The sequence below is a fragment of the Eupeodes corollae genome, chromosome 3 (assembly GCF_945859685.1).
Source record: "Eupeodes corollae chromosome 3, idEupCoro1.1, whole genome shotgun sequence".
NCBI lineage: Eukaryota > Metazoa > Arthropoda > Insecta > Diptera > Syrphidae > Eupeodes > Eupeodes corollae.
The window spans coordinates 21,644,974-21,658,171 of record NC_079149.1 but is presented as its reverse complement, the minus strand read 5'-3'; the positions used below and the strand labels follow the sequence as shown (position 1 = coordinate 21,658,171).

General features: G+C 32.2%; 2 protein-coding genes across 18 annotated transcripts in view; one reads left to right on the top strand and one right to left on the bottom strand.

The window, feature by feature from the left end:
- Window positions 1-13,198, bottom strand: part of LOC129952313 (potassium voltage-gated channel subfamily KQT member 5) — a 498,379-nt gene that overhangs the window by 476,577 nt on the left and 8,604 nt on the right. The window lies entirely within an intron of this gene.
- Window positions 11,843-13,198, top strand: part of LOC129952319 (folate-like transporter 2) — a 194,372-nt gene continuing 193,016 nt past the window's right edge. The window contains exon 1 of the mRNA XM_056064855.1: window positions 11,843-12,297. The gene's annotated coding sequence lies outside the window, so the exon portion shown is untranslated. The remainder of the gene's footprint in view (window positions 12,298-13,198) is intronic.

Here is a 13,198-nt window from a genome sequence, read left to right as displayed (position 1 = left end):
AATTAGATATTGTCGTCACCGTCGGGTTAAAACTTCAATGCTATGATGCTAGATGGCGTTAAAGTAGCTAAATTTGACGGTATTTTGACAAACAATTTTCTTATTTTTCGTAATTTTTTTTTATTTTTTTTTAATAAAAAGTATCCTATGTTACTTCTAATACCTTCAAGAATGTATGTGCAAAGTTTCATGATGATCGGTCAAGTAGTTTTTGCGTGAAAGCGTAACAAACAAACTTTCATTCGCATTTATAATATTAGTATGAAGTATGATTTTTTTATTTTATTTTACTAATAATTGAATTATTTAAAAAAAAAATCATTTGTAAAATAAATAATAATAAATTGTAAAATTTCTCTCGTAAATATCTAAAATGCTCCTGTTTCTCTTAATAAAAAACTAGAAAAATGTCACTTTCTTCTCTTTTGAACTATGCAGTTTATTTTCTTCCTTCCTTAAATGAAAAATTTCCTTGCTCGGAATTAAGTAATTTTTAGTACCGACCTAAGAAAAATATATCTCCCTACCGTTTCAACTTTAAACTATGAAACGGTAGAGTATAAAACTTTTGGCACACCTTTAAAAACGTGACCAGTTTTTTTTTTCTTGCACATGCTTTGAAAGGCATGCTTATGTCCTTTTTTGTTTATTTCAGGTCACAAAGTAACACACGAAGGGCATTTTATTTGAGACACTTTTTCAATGGACCAACCAGCTGGTTTAGTCTTTTTCTCTCAAGGAACACTTCAGTTTTAGTTAGCAAAAAAAAAAAAAAACTCCTTTCACACCAACAAAATGACACTAAAAATAGGGACATACCTACATATACGTTTATATAGAACTTGTAAAGAATTGCAGCAGGTAAAAAGCTTTCCATTCGCTAAAAAAAAGCTAGAAGTAAAAAATAAGTCTCCTCTTTTTCGTAAGGTAAAAGTTTCACTATGGATTTATAATACCTTCATAGAAGTAAAAGTGGGTGGTGTCGTTTGGGTCCTTGTTGAAATTTAAAACACTTGGCATGGCAATAAGTTTTGATAGTGAAAAAATGTCCTTAGGAGGTATTCAACGCGAAAAAAAACAAGTAAAGTAAGGTGATTACTTGTTCGGCATGACACTTGTTGGTTTATTTAGAGTTCTGTCTTAGTTTTTATTATTTTAAAGTTGCTCTTTCTTTATGAATTGTGTTCTTTTTTGGATTTGTACTAGAAAATTGACTGCAAGAAAATTTAGTAAAAGTCAGAAGGAATTTTTCATATCTTCCTACATTTGGAAAAACTTATTAAAAGTAAATGAAAAAGTGTTTTTCTGTGCTACAGTTGTTAACTTTGAAAACAAATAATAACATAGTGTTTTACGGCTTTAGTCACATTTTAAGACTTTTTTTTAACTTAACGTACCTCGTGTAAGTTTTTTAACTTGTACACATACTCGGTGTGTATTTGTATTTTATATATATCTTAGTTGGGTTATTTTGACACAGACATCTGTTTCATACCAGACAGTTTGACAAAAAAGCCATTGGAGGTATTACTTTAAGAAACGAAATAAGTCACTAACGCTTTAATAACGTTAGGAAATATTGAAATTTTATTCCTAAATTGAGTTATGTTCAATTCAAACAGTTTGCTTTTTGAAAGAAAGTTTTGGCCCAAATCAAACACCTTACGAAGCTTTTGTAAGCAAGTTTGGGTAAAACTTCTTGAGGTTGGTATTCTGGTAGGCAAAACTCATAATCCACCTAGATATTCAAAGTATGGTGCAAACAGACGATAATGAAGTTGCCTAAAGCTTGAGAACCAAATCTCGGATTTTTCGCTTAAGAGGCTCAATTTATTTAGCAATTAAAGGTGCTTTGTTATTTCTTAGCATTTTTTGCCTTAGAATAGTTTAAAAAAGTACAACAGTTTTGAGCCATCATATCTAACTTTCATCTTAATGGACTACGTTGATAAAAGAGCTTGTAATCGAACGTATAACAAAACTTTGTGTACAAAATTTGAAGTTAATATCTTTCTTTGTTCGCAATTAACTTGCGTGAAAATCCATTTTTTGGTCGAGTTTAAAAACATTTTGTTTGTTTGCATTTTTTTTATATTGCTATATGAAAAAACACTCAGTTTTCAATATCTCCACTACCCGGCATATGGCATCAGTCATTATTCTAGAAAAATTTACTTGAAAATTTACTTAACAGTGTTAAGCCTTATGTTTTTGTTTGTATTTTTCGAAACTAAAAGTTTATTATTTTAAATTAAGGAACAGTTTTTAGAAAATGAAGATATCAAGGACTCGGCTTTGGTAGCAGAAAATAACAATGTTTTAAATCACAAGCAAGTCTCTTGGAAGAGCTAGATGATGAAGAATTTGTATATAGGTATATGTTTGGCAAGGTAACAGATCGGTGTTTGGTTGGAGGAGGAGTTGTTAAATGTTTCTGAACTTTTTCAATTCTGTCTATTCCGAATAATGCTACAATATTCAAGAACTGATCTTACCAGTGAATGAGCCAGAGATTTTAGGGTATATGAATCTGAGAATTCCTTGATGTGTTTTTTTACGAAACCAAGCATTTGATTGGAAAGTTTTGTATCTAAGATTACTCCTAGATCCTAATTTCTTGTTACATGCTCTAAACTAACATGTTTGATAGTATAATCAGACACTATGGGATTAGAACTTCAGAAACACGACACGACTTGACATTTAGAAGCATTTGACAGTAGGTGATTTAGCTTGCATCAATTAGAGAGCGCTAACAGATCTTCCAAAAGAAGAACGCAGTCGGCTTGACAAGAAATCTTACGATAAAGTTTGAGATCATCTGTGAAAAGGAGGCAGTTTGAATTATGAAATATATCAGGTATATCATATACAAACAACAAGAATAATAATGGACCCAAATGGCTTCCTTGTGGAACACCACATGGAACCAAAATATATTTCGAGAGCTAGCAACTTTTACTATTTGAATTCTACCAGCTAAATATGATTCAAGCCACTTAAGTTAGGAAGAGTGAATACCTGGAAAAGTTTGTTTGTTTTTTAGATTTCATGGTTAACACTTTAACATAATTTTGGAACCCTTTTTCCATATTTGAAGTAATATTATTGCTTTTTTTACCCCGGGAAAATGACGCATTCCCATGGGAAAATTCAAGTGGGCCGATTGCTTTTAAGCCTAAACTACTAAACAGATTTAAATGCTATTTGGTAAAGAGATAGTTTGAGACTTAAGAACAACATGAGTTACTTTTGACCTCGAGAAAACAACGCAGCATTCCCATGGGAAAAATCATTTTCCGGGGAATCTGATCGCTTTTACTCCTAAATTACGAAGGATTTGAAAAATATTCCCAACCCTTCTGAAATAAGTTGTCAAACATGTTAAACTTACTGAGGATCCCACCAAGTTCCACAAATAATAATTATAAACCTAAACTTTGCTATGCTCAACCTTTCATCGCCAAACACGAGCCATATAAGGTAAAACAAATATTTGACTGGATCTGTCCTCTACTTTTGATAATTCTGTTTTGGCTGTGGCGCGGGGTGAGTGCGCGGGCGGGGGTAGCATGTGGTCACGTGACGTGGCTATAAGAAAACGACAACCAGTTTGAACTAACTCTAGAAGAGGCCAAATAGCACAAATCTGTTCCCAAAGTGCTAGAGCTTTTTTTTATATAAGAAGCAACATGTCGACAACTATTATGGGATAAGTTTAAAAATGAAAATAAATGGGCGGTAATGACCAAAACAGTTGTCTTGCACGTTGTCAAGATGGGCATCAGCGAAAGTCAGGTTGAACTGCTGAAGTTTCCTACTCCTTAATAGTAGCAAGCCTTAGCAATGCAATTTGACCATAGATACGAAGTCCCTAATTTCAGTGGTGGTGTAATCGTCTTACATAACCCTTGCCGAAGAATGAAATGCTGGAGGGCAAACCAGTCGCTAACGAGCTCATTCGGATGCCTTGGCAGGATCCGTCTTATCTTCTGCCTTACGCCAGTATATCGGATCTGCCGAGGCTGACCTCTTTTTTCCGACCTACTCGTGGGACCAACATTCAAAAAACTTTTACAAAATGGACGAACTAGACATGACAAATGTAGAACCATCCACAGACTTGGAGGATGAACTCTTGGCCTCCAGTCAGGAGACCTTGAAGGGGAGCTTATTTGCGCTGGTAGTTCCAGCACTTGTGATCAACCCAAAATTACAGCAAATATAGGCAGTGCTATTCATAGCACTCTTATACTTCCTAAACCGTATACAATACCGAAACCCTCGAGTAGCAGTGCAACTCGAGGAACCAAAAAACCATCGTAAGGCGTTTCTCTGGAACCGCTTCAAAACGGCCTCTCACATTCTTGCCAAGATTGCCAAAAATGAAGAGACTGGAGTGATTCATGAGAGGGACGCCCAAGATAAAATAAAGGCCAGCTGAGAAAAGGCCGTTAAGCGAAACAGATCTCAGGTAGAGATCTGCACGTCTTAGAAAAAGAGCAAGCTTGACGACCGGACAAAGCAACTGAAAGCACCATCTTCTGTAGCAGCGCAACTGCGTACTCTTAGTGAGGTTGTCAGGGATGGCCTCCACGTAGCAGTTGTGGATGAGCTCTCCACAAACAGCAAAGGTCTGCTGAACGTGTGGAACTCTATCATGGGCAAGCTCTCTCAGATGGTGTATGGTATCAAATAGTGAGGGCCCCTAACCTAGTTTTGAATGTGGCGAGATGCTCAGGGGGTATAGGGTAATTAAGTGTGCGGAAAGGTTTTCTAAAAATTTCCTTAGTGAAAGCATTGCTAAGGTAAGCAATGATTGGGCTCAAGCTTATCTCAGCTGAGGACATCACTAGACAACCGAAGGCATAAGAAATGCGAAAATTAAAATTCTGCAGAGTCGATGAACAGACACCGACAAAGCTGATGACAACGTCAAGGTTGACGAATTTATAAGCGGAGTCGAGATCCCCAGCGAGTTGCCGGGCCCTAGCTCTGCAGCTGAAAATAATTTAAAAACTCGCTGAAGGTCATACAGATTAATCCGAAGCACTCTAAGTGTTCATCCATTTCTACCTACCTACCTATCTTCTTAAAATGTATAAACCTAACCTATGACAATCACACTTAGTATGGCCTCATCCCATCTCGGCATAATTCAAATATACGTACAAAAAAGTACAACTCAGGTTTTTTCATACTATTATCCAAAAAAACTATCTAATGTGGACGAAGTTGAGGTTAAAAGCTAGTAATTTAATATAAGTTAAGTAATTTTGTTCATTTTATTGAATTTTGTACAAGAAACTTTCATATGTCCTTTGCTTTCAGTGTAATCTGATTTAATCTTACAATAACATCTTAAGTTCAATTTTTTTCAAAAATGTATTTTTACCTTATTATTTATTTCTCTAATCCATAATTTCTAAAAATTGGACCTAATGCTCCTGTTATGAGAAACTTTACTATACAAATTTGTGATTATTTTTAACTCTCACTTAGTTATGTATAACAAATTCAAACTATCATCTTATTTTCAATATTAAGTATCTTAAAAATAGCTCAAGTCCATTAAACTCCATAACAACAAGTTTATAAGAGTTTATCTTCAATTACAATCATTAATGTCTGTTAGATACTTTACTTTTATGTATTCTCCACTCTAAATTTATTCTTCTTAAGATAAATAAACATCTAATTAACTTAGATTATTTCTTATAATCTTTCAAGTGATAAAAACGTCAATGATTTATAGAAACAAAAAATTTCCTCAATCTTATCAAATAATTAAAATTATTTCAATTTAAGTATTGAACCTCTTAAATGTTGTAAATCTGAACTACATTAAAAATATTTCGACTAATATAATTTTCTTTATGAAATTTTGGAAAATAGTGAGCTCTCATAAAATCATAAGGAGTGTAAGACTTCAAACCACGGTTAGGAATAAATGAATAAAACAAACTCAAGTACAAAATTACTTGTTATCCTAATCTTCACCATATTCTTCCATTACTTTGAAATGTAGTTGAAAAATTTGAATTATAAATTAAGTGGCTTATATCGATGTGCTTTGAACGTGCGTGATAAACGTTGTTTTTAGATATGTTTATTTATGTGCGTCTTGAGATGTTAGGGCTAAGGCTATATACTCAGCCCCTGTGGTGGAGAGAGCGACAGTATGTTGTTTCTTTGCATTCCACGAAATAGGTCCTCCTAGGTATTTAAAGAGATAACCTGTAGTTGATTTTCTTTCATCTGAGGCACTAGCCTAGTCAGCATCCGAAAATCCTTCTAAACATCCTTCAATGTCTCGAGTGTATTGTAGCTTGTAATTTATTGTTCCTTTTATATAACGGAATCGCTAACCAATGATATTTTGAAGGATTATTATTAAATCTTGATAAAGCCCCCACTGCAAAGGATAAATCTGCAAGAGTCACTTGTGCTGCATATAAAATGCTTCCAATAGCTTCTTGTAATCAGTTTCGTGTTTTTTTTGTTGACGTGTTTCTTTTATAAGTTTTTGGTTAATATCTAAGGGTGTGGATACCAGATAACATTCCTCCATGTTGAATCACTTAAGAATATTCTTTAAGTATGTCCGTTGGTCTATCTATAACTTTCCCTTTTCTTGATCGCGAGTTATTTGAATACCAAGCCCAAATTAAGCTTACATCTCGAATGACTTAGCCAAATTTTCTTTGATAATTCTTTTTTTTTAACTTTGTTATTTTTAAAAATCAGTATTTTTTCTACTTAAATAGCGACGAAAGTTTTATCTGTGCTGTTTGCCTTGTAATAAATACACGGATCGGTTTTTGATTGTTTAAGTCCCATTTTCTTTAAAGTTTCATCCAATTTCTTATTCCAAACTCTGCTAGCTTGTTTAAGACCGTGCAGTGATTTCTTGAGCTTACATACTTTATTTTGAACATTATCAAAACCTTCAGGGAGATTCATGTAAACTTCTTCGTTAAGTTCACTTTGCAGGAAAGCAGTCACAACATCCTTTTGATCGATATCCAAAACATATCGTAAAGCCAAACTTAAAAGTAACCTTATGGACGTGTACCTTACGGCGGGGAAAAATATTTCTTGATAATCGATCCCTTGACGTTGCGAATACCCCTTTACGACCAATCTAGCTTTATATTTTTCGACATTACCACTTGCTTCTTTTTTCATCTCAAATGTCCATTTGGAATTTATGGCTTTCTTTCCTTTTGGTAAAAAACTATTTCCCAAGTGCCATTTTTGAAAAGAGCTGTATATTCATCGTTCATTGCTTTTTTAAAATCAGACATATGTTTGCTCTTCATTCCCTCAGCGACTGTCTTTGGATCTTCATCATTGTTGCTTGCCACGTATGATAGCTAACCGTATCTATCTTTCAGGTATATTTCTTATTCTGGTAGATTGTCTTATTCCTTTCTCAGATATGATTGCTTCTGAAGTTTCTTCAACAATGCAATCATCTTGGGCATCCAAAAAACTGTGTTCACTTGCCGCTTCGCCAATTATTTCGATCAGTATTCCATTGCTTGAATTCACTGATGGAATTTCGTCTTCATTCCCAACTGAATCATATCCTGTTAAAATATCACAATAAGTTGTATCGTTTGTCTCACCATCTTTTGGAAAAATTTGCTCATGGAAAACTGCGTCTCGACTTATTATGACTTCTTTTCTACTTCATTTTCTTAACGTCATTGAAGCGATATGATTTTCAGTTAACAACCGAAAACCTTAAGATGCTGCAGATTCACTCTTCTTCCACTCCAGATTTCTTCAGGTGTTTTTTCTTTTGAACCTTTGCAAGGTGTTCTGTTCGTTAAATAAACTGCCGTATTTGCAGCTTCAGCCCAAAAACGTTTGTGTAACCAAGACTTGATAAGAAGACGAAGAGCTTTTTCAATTATGGTTCTATTCATTCTTTCTGCCAACCCGTTTTGTTGTGGAGAATATGGAACCGTTGTTCGGTGTAGAATGCTTGCATCTGCTAGAATCTTCTTAATCTTAAAATTACAATATTCCTTTCCATTGTCGCTTCTAATGGCCTTTATTTTGTAACCATTCTGATTTTCTACAAAATTTTTGAACTCAAGGAACTTTTCCTCTACCTCATTCTTGCTTTTAATGAAAAACGCAAAGACTTTTCTTGAAAAATCATCAATGAATAGAAGCATGTACTCTGTACTTCCAATTGATTTTTGTTCAATCGGAGCACAAAGATCTGTGTGTACTAGTTCTTATATTGATTCTGACCAAGTACCAATTTAGTTAAACGGCAGGCGTGCCATTTTACCTTTGATACATTTGATGCAATTAATTTTTGAACTATCGCAATCAATATTCTGCACCACTTTCGGAATCATAGCTTGTGTGGTTTCAATACTTGGATGTCCAAAACGCTTGTGCCAAAGTTCAAAGTGTGAAGCTACATTTTTTGTAACATATGTACTTTGGTTGGGTGGTTTGTTGAGTCGGAACATATTGTTCACCAAGCTTGCAGTTGCAACAACATTACCCCTTTGGACTTTCACTAAACATCCATTATTGGAAAAAATCATTGAAAAACCCTTCTGTACAATTTTCGAGATAAAAGATTAATGCATAAGTCAGGAACGTGAAAGACTTCTAAAAATTCAACCGCACTTTCTTTGAATTTTCCAATAGATACCTTCATATCAACTTTACTTATACCTTGGACTTGCATTTTTCAATTATTTGCAACAATTACCTCAGAGTTAAGATTTTCCATCTTACTTGAAAAGCATGCACTATTTGAGCACATGTGAGCCGACGCTCCCGAGTCGAAATACCATTCTTCTTTGTCAAGAGCCGTGACGGAAAAACATCCTAACATCGCATTCTTCTTTTCTTGATGGTTCTTATTCTTTTTTGGGCATTTAGCAGCAATATCGCCAAATTCGTTGCAGTTGTAACATTTAGGACCCTTAAAGTTCTTATTCCCAAAGTTTTTCCTGTTCTTGCCAACAAAAGCAGTATCTTGACTTGCATTTGGTTTAAATACTGTCTCCCGTAATAAGAATCCCAGAGCTTTGGATTCTCATTATCTTTGGCTTGTATTCTTCTGGAAGACCAGCTAAAAGCATTGATCCTAACCATTCTTCATCTAGGTTAAGACTAAGAGACCTGACCTTGTACGATGTATTTAAAACATCGTTAACGTACGCATCTACGGTAGAGAAATATTTCAATTTTGTAGAACAAAACTTTTGATTGAGCCCAACTCTCCTCACAAGACTAGAATCTTGAAAATTTTTCTGAAGAGAATCCCAACCAATTCTCCTTAGCGCTTGCCTTTCAACAAGCAATATGAGCTCCGACTTTGTGTTTAAGAGCTTCGTTGCATCCTTCCCCGTTTCACTTCCATCAGAAACAGCTTTCAAAGTCCTTTCATTTGGAAATAAGCTTGAACGGAAAATTTCCAGTCTTCGAAGTTTTCGCTTCCCAGAAGCTTTTCAATACTGAATTTCGTTCCAGCCATATTTTCTCAATACAAATTTCCTTATTATTAACTTCCCATAGGAATTTATTGTAATGGGTCCGATTTGTCAAATTGAAAATTTTGACATTTCTCGACGTTTCAAGGTCCCTACAGTCGAAATAAAAGATTTTTAGAAAGATGTCTGTGCGTGCGTGTGTACGTACGTTCGCGACGTTTTTTTCGTCCTCCATAGCTCAACAACCAGAAGAGATGTCAACATCAAATAAATTTTGTTATACAGAAAGATGCAGAAAGGGCTCTCAAGAAATTTGCGTTTGTGGGTTTTTTCTATAGCAGTTTGAAAAGAGGTGAACATTTTGGTTAATCCTAAATATCTAACGAACTAAAAACGCTAAAAACTTGAATTAAATTTTATATAATATATTGTAACGTGATATTAAAGAAGTTTATTTTTTGAAAAAAATGCATCTAACGTTTTTTTTATAAATCAAATAAACTGAAAAAAAAAATTGTCACATCCAAAATTTTATGACTTAAATATGATTTCATCTCCAAAACCATTTTATGCAACGGAGAATAATGTTTTTGACATCTGATAAAATTTTCAGAAAAATCGAATTGACAGTTTTTTTTATAAAAAATAAAAATCTAAAAAAAAACATTACTCAAAGTTGGTAAAAATTGAATATCGATTTAAATATCTTTTCAAAAACTTGAAATTTAGGCTTCAAACTTATTTTATCTTATAAGAAATATTGTTTTCAACATTATGAAAAATTTTGAGAAAAATCGAATTGACAGTTTTTTTACAAAAAATAAAAACCCAAAAAAAAAAATTAAAAAAAGTTGGTAAAAATTGATTTTCGACTCAAATATCTTTTCAAGACTGTGAGATATTGGCTTTAATTTACTTCTATCTTTCAAAACATATTGTTGCCAACATTCAGTAAAATTTTGAAAAAAAATCGAATTGACAGTTTTTTTACAAAAAATTAAAAACCGAAAAAAATTTAACAAAAGTTGGTAAAAAATGATTTTCGACCCAAATATCTTTTCAAAAATTTAAGATAATAGCTTCTTTATAATTTCACTTATAAAAAATATTGTTTTCAACATTAGGACAAATTTTGAGCAAAATTGAATTGACAGTTTTTTACAAACAATAAAAACTTTAAAAAAATGTATAGAAGTTGGTAAAAATAGATTTTTGACTCAAATAGCTTTTCAAAAATTGTAGATATTGGCTTTAAACTACTTTTATCTTTCAAAAAATATTGTTATTAACATTCAATAAAATTTTGAAAAACATCAAATTGACGGTTTTTTTTAAAAAAATAAAACTCTAAAAAAAAAAACAACTAAAACCTGGTAAAAATTTGCTTTGAAATGAAATAGCTTTTCAAAAATTAAAAATAGTGGCTTTAAACTTATTTTATTTCACAAAAAATATCCGTTTTTTCATAAAATATAAAATCTACAAAAAAAAAAGTACGCAAATTTGGTAAAAATTGATACGAGTACATATGGACAAACTTTAAAGCAAGACAAATCGACAGACAGGATGGGAAGTTATCAGTGTGGGTCGCATCCCAGCCTCTTTTTTTGTATTTAGATCGTGATAAGGCCCATAACTGATGTTTTAAGATTCTGAACAGTAATAATATTTATTTTCAATACATCAAACATATAAAAATTAGTACAGATTGATAACGATAAAATAAACGAAGTTTTTAAAAACAAAGTATCAAATCTCAACTTTCAACACTTAACACCGCTGCTAACTTAGAATTTCAAAATTTGTACGTACGTACATAAATATCTGGATTTTCTGCCTTCTCGGATGCCCTCTTAAATACCTACCTAAAAATAAACTCCTTCATCCGACTAAAATATACATTTTATTTTTAATCAGATCAAACAAAAGAGTTTGAAATACTTTGTTCAAAAAATCAGTCACAGTTCATTTAAAAGCGACTAAAAGTCTGTTCAAAAAAAATTAGTTCAAGTTCTGTCTAAACAATTTCACCATATAAACATAAATTTATCAACAACATTTTATACAAACTGACAAATAAGGCAATTAATCTAATGAACTTAAACATTTAATCGCTAAATCATTATCTCAAGATTTCTTTAATAGAGTGTGAATTTTTTGATCAATTGAGTGAACTTTTAATAAAAATACTAAAAATGATCAACGCCACCACATGTTGATTACGATCACGATGATGATAAAAATAATAATAAATTCTCTTAAAATCCAGTAAAAGAGAGGATAAGGGAGAGTTAAGAGATGATATTTATATTTCTTCTCTTAAAGCGCACATGATTTTGTTTTAGTTTATTTTTGTTAAATGAATTTTATTTTTATTTTATATTAGAGTTGCCTGTCACTCTGATCGAACCGGTGCGGTTTTCACACCACGACAAACCGTCCGTCCCATGCTGAGTTTTAAACCTGAGTAAAAACGAGATAGTATAAAAGATAGCCGGTGCGGTATGCGATCGTCTCATCCGTCGCAGTGGTTATAAAAATAAAAATAAATTACCAAAAACAAAGTAAGAACAAGAAGTCGATGTGATATTCATGATCACCGAAACTAAATCTGACATAAGTTGTTTTTATTGTTAACGCGTGAAATAATTAATTATTACTGAAGTCATATCTTTTGATAGATAGTTTTATTGAGTTAGAAAGTGCAATGAGTGCTGTTTGAGTGACGTAAGAGAGCGATAGGTGCAATTTGATAACAATTTGTGAAAGTGACAATTTGGGAACATCAATTCCAGAACTCACCTAAGTAAAAAGATACTTATTGGAGGTTAGTATAAGTGTTTTAAAGGTAGAAGATATTAAAGTAGAGATTTAAATTGTCTGACGTCTGTGTTTACTTTATTTTAATCTAAACGACTTTACTTTGGGGTTAATTGTTTATTATTTTGTTTATTTTTGTGACAATAAATGGTTTTTTTGAAGTAAGGCCGCCTAATTAATAATACGTTAGATTTATATATTTGATAACAAGTTTTCCTTCAAACAAATCAACTAAATTATTGTCTTGTTCTAAAATTTTTAAACAAACAAAAATTAATTTCAAAACTTAAATAACAATAAAAAAAGAGAATAATTAAGTACATAGATATTTTTGTTGATATTGTTCGAAATGCTTAAAAATAAATAGTTTTTTGCAAATTGAAATTTTAAAGGCTTTTAATATTTTTAAAAATTCCAAAAAATTTAGAGGTAGATACAATATTGAAGGTTAGTATTGAATGATTGATGTTTTTTGAGATAATTGTATTTTCAATTTCCTGTGTTATCTAAAAGTGAGTGGTAGAGGAAAACGGACGATACAAAAAAGTCTTGGAAGCTCAAATTTTAAGTAATGTTGTAAAAGACTGAATAAGGATTCTATAGTCTTAGAAAAATTTATTTTTAATATTGTTTTTCTTTTTTTTTTAACTTCCCATTTAAAATAATTTGTTTTCAAACCTCCTTTTTAAATTGAATATTTTTTCAATTCTAGACGTTCCAAAGTCAATAGAACTTTAAAAAGTGTTAAAAATTATTTTCCAATTTTAATGACTTGAGAACGAAGAAAGATATTGACTTTGAGTATATTTTTAGTAAATTTATTAAAAAATCTAACCATTAATGTTTTTTTCAGAAATTAAAGTCGTACCGAATAGGAAAACATGACAAAACATGGCCTCCAAGAAATT